Source organism: Leptosomus discolor, chromosome 13, assembly GCF_034619465.1.
Source record: "Leptosomus discolor isolate bLepDis1 chromosome 13, bLepDis1.hap2, whole genome shotgun sequence".
Taxonomy (NCBI): Eukaryota; Metazoa; Chordata; class Aves; order Leptosomiformes; family Leptosomidae; genus Leptosomus; species Leptosomus discolor.
Genome location: NC_141403.1, coordinates 1,706,705 through 1,715,310, shown reverse-complemented (window position 1 = coordinate 1,715,310; position 8,606 = coordinate 1,706,705).

The window sequence follows — 8,606 nt, the reverse complement described above, 5'->3', positions numbered from 1 at the left end:
CCAGGTTATCCGGTAGAGGACCCACGCTCCCCTCTTTGGTTGACACATACAACTGGGGCTGTTTAATGGAAGAATTAGAAAGCTCTTTCACACCCTCAGCAATCTTCCCTAGAGACCGTACACCTCATGTTTCCCACTGAGAGCAAATTACAGACCTCCTCGAGTCTCTTTCCTTTATGTGATGTTCGTACATCTCAGGGGATGTCACCACATTTAAAAAAATAAGAGAGAAAAAGTTATTATGCACACCTACCTGATCCCAAACACTAACAGTTTTGGTTTCGTGGTTTTATTTTCCCAGACTATTTGTAAAACTCAGTTTTGACAGTTGCTTCTGTGGGTGGAAGGATGCAAAAGCCATGAGTAAAGCAGGCTTCCTCACAAATGTTTTTGAGATTGAGTATACTTCAATCTCTTTTAGGAGTCAGAAATTCTCCTTAATTTTTTCTTTGTTGTTGAGCAATTTATGTTTTCTTCAGTACAAGACAAAGTGATGGTAAAGTCTGAGAGCAACAGCAACGGAAAGAAAAAAATAGTCTTTAAAGCTGAGTTTCACAGCCTCAGCCATCTGGAGTGCCATTGTTTTATTTGCCCTTTTGGTATATTAAGTCTTAAGGGATTATTATTTCTAGTAACACTATAAATGTGACAATTTCTCTATACTGTGGTTTTATTAGTGGAAAATGTGAAGATAGTTTTGGCAATGGCTGAACAGCATGTGACTGGACAGACAGCACAGAGAAGTCTACGATACATCTGCAGCAGCCGGAACAGCAAAATAGCAATTGAAGCATTGATGATAAAAAACTGTAAGCAAAGAAATCATCTAAGACTGAATTATTATTCAGTTCAAACATTAAAGAATCCACAAGTCAAGGAAAATATCTGGATTGAGTATTTTTTAAAGGAAATCTTATTGCTGCTGAGTTTAGGAATTAATTTCTGATTTGAAAAACATCAGAGTCGTGGAACTTGAAGAGAAAGGAGTTCTTCTGATCACAGTGTGGACTGTGCGAAAGGATGCTGGAAGTGGGAATGAGAATAATTTTGCTGTTCATGCTGCTTCAACCTCAGAAGGAAAGAATGTCTATTTTTGATCCAGTGTTGGCTGTTTACTCCTGATTTTTTTGTAAAGCCATAACCAGATAACAGAAAACTGCCTATTTACCAGGTGTTTGATAACGTGTGCTCGTACAGAGGTTTACTTTTTTAAGACCAATCCTGTCGCTTAATTGCCCTTACAGCTTTACAAAGTAACACAAATTGACAAAAATCTCTAGGCTCTACATCCAGCTCGCTCAGACCATGCCTTCCACACCACAGCTCCAGCACAAACAGCTCTTACGTTTGCTGCACCCACGCCCACAGAAATCCCTGACAAGTCAGGTGATGGGAAGAGTGATTCAAAGAGAGACTGCAGTGCTTGGAAGGTGCTAATATTTACTGTGCGTTTCTCAATTAGAAAAAGGTAAATTTCAGTCAGATTGTGAGCCTGAACTTAATTGTTTTGTCATTACAAAAGTTCTTCCTTCCTGATGATGCAAACCTGTCCCCTGCTCCAGCCTTGTGAAGAGAAAGAAGTAAGAAATTAAAAATCTTTCATTCCTGCAGTAAGTAGCAGGTGTGAGGAGCGAAGATGGAAGAGGAACAGAAGATCTAACAGGCTTGCGTGTATCTTGAAGAGTTGAGATTAAAGTGGCTTATTTAACATAAATGTTACAACAAAGTAGTACAAAATTGTAGCAGAGGTTTTCAAGCTTCTTTATGGGTGTTCTGACGTATTTATTCAGTTAGCTACCACAAGCTTTTTATATGGATTTATTTGCAAGTGGTTTTTTTTAATAGAACTTTCTTTGGCAGTTCCAAGTTGTCTGTTTTTACTAAAACCTCAGCAGAGTGTTCCAACAATAACTGCAATGTAAGTACTTATCAGAACTCTAACAGCTTAAGTCAACATTTATTAAGTTTCAAGTACTGTGTAACAGCGGATTGCTGAAAAGCCTTGTCTTAAGTCTTGTTTTTCCTCTAACTTTCCTGAAATTTGGGACTTTTAAAATTTAGGAATACACAGGTCAGCACCTGCTCAGTTTACAGAGCCTCCTTTTCCTGGTTGTCTTAGCAGATTCACTCCACTATGACATCTTCTGTAGCATTAGTCTCATAAGACAACTCCTATCAGGCTAGAGATACTCTCAAGGGTAGGGCGTACACAATCCCTCTCCCCCGTCCTTCTCGAAGATGAAGAATAACTTGCTACTTTCACTCCCTCTGCCAAGTCTAAAACTAGCCTCATTAGCTCAGGAATTATTTTTCTGCTTTGTTTACATAGTGCTCGGCACAAAACGGCCCCAAACTCAGCAGGAGCCTGGTCAGCAGTGTCAATAATACAGGCATGTCAAAAGAGGTTTTGCTAAGGAGCTCATTATTAAGTTGCACTTGTGTTCCACCTTCCATGGAAATTTTGAACAGCCTCCTATTAGCGTCGTTAATATCTTTTGGATATAAAGAAGAGTGGGAGGGGGAAAAAACAGCCCACCAATTTAGTACTTGGTTTATCTAGTAATGAGTTATTTTGGTTTAAATACCTTGACATTTCACTGCATTATGAATAGAGTGTAAGAAACAGAGAAAGATGCAGAAAAAGCTATGCAGAGAAGAAAGCAAGGGATGAGAGGAAATGAAGCATTCAAGTCCCTCTTAAGGGGAGCACTTAAGGAATATGAGCTTCTTCTGACTATATTGTGACCATTTTTAGATTTGGATCAGAATTAAGACTCCGTTTTGCCAGCTATCATATGGACATACAGACACACTGAGAGAAGCACAAAGTGAGAGGGGGCTTCTTTCCTTGGAGAACACACAGACTCACTAAAGTTCACTTTGCTAACACTAGGACACTACGAGGAAGCTTATTCTTTTCCCTTGAAGCACTAAGCCATTCTAGAAAAGCCTCCAGGATGCTTGAAGAGACCCTGAGTTTGGGCAATAGAATCAAAAACTTCTTTATTGTTTCCATTTCCATTTCTTGATCTAAGTTGAGGGAAAGGAGGGAGGCTCAAAGCAGAGGAGAAACTTGCAGAGGAGAGAAGGCATGAGAAGAATATGTGGGAGTAGGACACTGTGGCTGTTTCACGTTTAAAGCATCTAGAACAAGGAGATACCAGCTTTGGAAGCAGGGAAAAAAAAAAAAAAAAAAAAAAAAAAGAGAGAGAGATTTTGCCCTTATGTTTCTTTTTTTTTTTTTTTTTTTTTTAACCTGTTAATAGCCAGGGTAATTGATTTTTTTCTTTAGCAATGACATCCCAGCTTTGCATCAGTGAGAATTATTCTCGACTGCAAAAAAGACCTTTTGAAAAAAAAAAAAAACATTTTAGCTAAGCAGCTTTTGCAGTTTTGGTCCACACCTTACTTATAACGCTGTTTAACCTTAGTTTTAACACAAAGCTGGAGTATATTGCCTACTTTTATCAAAAGCCAAAAATAACACAGCAGTCAGTATTTTTCTGTGCAAATATTATTAAAGTTGGGGGAAGGAGGGAAATAAAACTGACCTGAGCAGAATGAAAAATCGTGCTGCAATTACAGGGACTCAGCTGTGGTAGAGAGAGAAAACAAGAAAAGGAAAAATACAGCAGCATGTAAGAAATAGACATCAATTAGTGAATGAGACTGTGGCTGCTTAAAATTGGTATTTAAAACTTGGAAGAAGATCAAGCAACTTTCTTGTAGCTCTCCTATATTAACATGCACAATAAAACTTCCTATCAGCAAACTGCAGCATAAAGAAGTTAACGTGTTATGCTACCACTAAAATAGCATGAAAAAGTCTCAGAGGGGAAAAGAAAGGAACCTGGGGGAGAAAGGTTTCTGCAGTTACACAAAATGATTTATTTTGTCTCATGTGTATTTGGCAATGAAGACTTAAAAATTAACAATGACAGGGACTGTTAGTATTGTAGTTAATGTCCTAAGGAGAGGTGCTTATATTACTTAGGTTTCTGCTTATTACCGTTAGAACTCTGTTATTACAGAGAGAGAGACAGACAAATCCTGAGGAGTAACAAAATGTCTGCTTAGAACTGTATTTCTGGTACAACAAGAGCATACTTTATTCATTTTTAAAATGTTATAAACGCCCTCTGTTACAGAGATAGAAGTTATATTAATATTAATCTAACATGTTCCTAACGTTTCTTTTGCTTAGAACAACAAAAGTTGGAGGAGTTCAGTTGCCGCAGTGCATAATAATACACCTGTCCCCAAAACGTCTTTCAAACAAAATTGTTTTGAGCTGGCAAAGCCCCCCCCCCACCTCTGGAAATCGTTTCAAAGCCCATCCCATGCGAAGGCCTGCTTTAGGTGACTTTTATTTGATTGTCTTTGTGGACATTGTAGGGAGGTCACAGCGCAAAACCCAAGTGTTTGTTTTTCATTCCTAATAGCAGAGAGGTTTTAGACATGAAGCAATTGCTCACTCCTTCAAGAAAGATAATTTATCTCTTCCCTTAGCACAGCCAGATCCTGGAGACTCGCCACTTCAATTCTCTGGGACTTCACAACCCACACTACAATATTCAAACACAACCTTATTGTGTTGTGAATAGGGGAGGGGGGAAGAGAAACTGTGTCAGCACCGATTAAAGTTGAAACTTCAGTTCTGTGAAGGGCAGGGAATTCAAAATAGCCTCTTGTAACATCTTCACCCCGCTTTAGCGCGCGAGCATGCGCGTGCTTCTTTGTGGGCAGCTGTGTGTTCGTGTGACGAAATGCTCCTTTAAAGGATTTGAGAGTAAACTAATTTCAAGGTGATCAGGATCTCACTTTCAAAGGAAATCCTCAGAAACGTGACTAACTTTTCCTTTCTAATCAGCACAGCGAAGCTGTCGGAGCGGTCCTTGCCTGTGCCGCTTGGCAGGCAAAGGGGGTCGTACCCAAAACATGGGCTCAAGAAAACTTCAGACTTGTTACCGAAGGTATTATCAGTGCAATTGCCAACAAAGCCCCTGTTAGCTGACATTGTGAAATCCAGACAACTTATTTAAAATGTACCCTTTGGCATGACAGCCACCAAGTTGAAAGGTAGCTAAACTGTCTATTAAGTCCTCAAAGCCAATCAAATGTCCTCGCATTTCCAGTGTTTTCCCTAAAATTAAACTTTTGTCGTTTCCTTAAAGGCAACACTAATCATGTCATTGCCTTTGGACATAATGGCCAAAGCTGAACGTGTTTTTAAAATTAATCCCATTATTCTGTCAGACATCTCTCCCCTTTTATCAGTTGAAAAAATAGCCTCCCATAGAGTCAAATCTTTTATTTATCATTTCAGCAGCAGCTACAATTAACTGTATTATTTTAAGGAAATTATTCTCTTACTGAAAAGACCTGAATTTAAAGAGTCTTCAGTTAAAAGGACACATCCTGTCAGCATTGTTAGCCTTTGAAAATTGCCTCATATTGTGCTTTTTTGTTGGTTTGGGTTTGGGTTTGTTTTTTTTTTTTTTTCCAGGAGTACAGTATGTAATTCAGACACGCACATGTAAGTGGCTGGAGCACTGAAAAATAACTGTCAGACTTGCTGTATCTTCCTCTGTTAACAAATTGATTGTCCATGCATCCTATCATCTAGCAATACGTCACTTCTAGATTAATTAAAAAAAAATAACTACAGGAATCTTTAAAACAAGAACTTCAACACCAGAGAGCTGTCCAAGTCTGACCACCTTGGCTGCATTTGTTTAGTGATGTAGTAGCCAGTTCCTCATGCATTTGCACAGAATCTAAGAGACAACATCGATGCAGTTCAATGGAGACTAACCTGACACTGAATTCAAGGAATTAGGATGAATCTTGGACACATAGGATCAAAGCAAGAGAAGAAGCAGACAGGGTAAGTAAAGTGGAAATACAGGAGAGGACACACTGTTCATGCCCTGGGGTAGGAGCCAAAGGAATGTCAGATTCTCAGGCTGGGACAAATTTAAACACGATTAAAGTCAGTGGACTCACTCGTAGCAGCAAATGTTGCTTGGGCTTCACCAAGGAGAAGCAGGGTTCAAGCGTGACCATTGAGTGAATATTCAAAATATTCACTGCTCCTTTTTGACCAGTGACTTGTGGATTTTATCAGCCGGTTCATCCTAACAGCAGGCTCCTTCAGCAAGTCAAAGCAAACTGCTTTCCCAGTGCTTAAATTTTAGGCGGTCTAAAATTTATGAATTTTTTCATTTGTCTATACAGTACTTCATTTAACGCTTACGGAAACTTAAAGCTTTTATAACAGAGAATTACCAGCTGAAAAAACTTGGCCATAAAGTCAACAATGCAAAGCAGGCGCAGGCTCCTTTATTCAAGCCCCTGAGACCTTCCCAGCTTTAAGGCTATCTATCTTTAAGGTGATTACAGGGGTAGTTTTGACAGTTCCATGTTTGAACTGCTGGCAAGATACTTGAAAAGATATTGCTTAATGCCTTGAATATAGAAGGACACAAATAAAAAGTTTTTGCTTGTCTGGGAACGTATTTTGAGATTTATTTGCTCCGTAAGAACTAACCAGATATCCCCATGTCTTTTCTGTACACTTCCCCCCAAACAAGGAATAACAGAACTGGCTGTTGGATGTTAGAGATCTACAAAACTATGACGGTTGTGTAGACAGAGGAATGTATTGTCTGGCCAGAGCTATATTTCTGATTCTTCCATCAAGTATCCCATGTAACACAAACTGAGTAAATGGGTTTGGTTTATTTTATTTTTAAAAGTGAGTATTGTTTAATCTTTTTGTTTTGTTTTAGTTTCAATTTAGATGAATCATTACCTGGGTGGAGTGCCTCACGGTAATAGGATTATTATTATTTAACTCCTTTCTAGTTTGAAACAAACTAAATCTTTCACTGGTATCATATTCAATATTTTGCATTAGGAGTTTTCTCAGGCCCAGCATGATATGAACAAATGCTGCCCTTCAGCTGACATTGGCAATGTTTAAATTTTCGCTAAGATTGTGCAGAGTTCCTTACATATATTGGCACCGTACTCCACCATGACCTCACACAGCTAGGATAATGTACATTATTTTGTGCTGAACACTGACGTAATTCTGTTCAATGGGATTTTGCCTTGCAACAGTCCTTTACTGGCGTAAAACCACACTGACTCTGACTGCTTAAACGGTCTCACTAAGTTGTACTGAGGTTCACTTCAGTCGTGACTCTGTACTTATGTGTGTTCACAGGGCTTTGACTAGTTTTTAGACAAGAATGGGCATGGGGAGTCAATAGAAGAGACTTTCCCAGTACTTCTAAACCACCTTTTGGTACGGGTTTGAACAAAGAACAGCGAGCAAGATGGACTGCAGAAATGCTTCACATACACCTTCCTGAGGCTGCACCTGTCATCGACCGCGCGTAAGATGAACCAGTTTCAGCACAGCCATCGAGCAATACCAAACCCAAGGGGCTCTGTATCACTTCACCACAGCAGCTCACCGTAGGCTCCTTGCTCATGCAACGTTTTCAAATGCACCACTCTAGCCTGGGAAGATGCCCGATGGTACGACGTTCCGCCATACACCCCCATCCTCCTGTCCGCCGTGTTTGGGTTGTTGGGTTTTTATCACAGTGCAGTGCAGTCCCTGAAGAGAGGAATTTCAAACTGTGACTCAGACTAACGCTCTCATCATTGCTTTTTTGACATCCATTAGTTTTGCCATTTCCGTTTTTGAACTGCTGTCGGGCTGCTCGAAGGAATCTTGATTAACGCTGTGAATATAAATCTTATTAATAGAAATAGGCTGTGCCTATGCAACTGGAATTTTATAGCAGATGGATATCACTGTGCAGCATTGCGTACCTTCAGATGTCATGGTCATTTGGCTCATGGAAGAGGAGCAACAGGCCGAGCAGATAATTCCGCAGAACATGGTGCAGCTGTTTCCAGTTGGTTTCTGCTACTGCGAGAAGGTAACTGCAGTGACAAGGACTGGAGCAACGACGCTGCCAACAATGGCAGCAGAATTCCAAGACGACAAAAGCTGCTTTCCCATGTATCTGCATGGGTGTTTCCATACCTCACTGCCATCAGAAAGTTTATTCACCTGCTGCTTGCGTGTCTTTATCCAGCTCTTTCAGCAGATCACAGTGGAGCGACCACAGGGAAGAGCAGAAGTACTGGAAGGAGCAGTGCTGTGGTGTCGTATCAGGAACTTCGGCGATTCAGAGAGGCCTATGAATTGCACTGCATGGTGGCATTCCTGATTCCATCGGGACTTGTAGGGGGATCTACATGACTAACCTTCAGCAAGATTTCAAGTCAAAATCTTCAACTGCAGGACAAAATATTTTTCGTGTTGCTGCAAGGACTCATCAATTATTAAGGAAGGTTCACTAATATTAATGTGGAAACATCAACGTTGTCAAGAACTGGGGTTCATTTCCAGCAGCGCCCAAAGGAAAATCTGCTCTCTGGGTAATCTGGATATTAATGGTGTTAAGATTTCACACCTCAGCAGGGAATATCTGGTTTATTTTCAGCTCCCCAGCATATGGTGCTTTCTCTGGGTTCCTCAAGCGGAAGAAAGAATAGTTTGGCTTCATTTTGCTTAGTCTGAA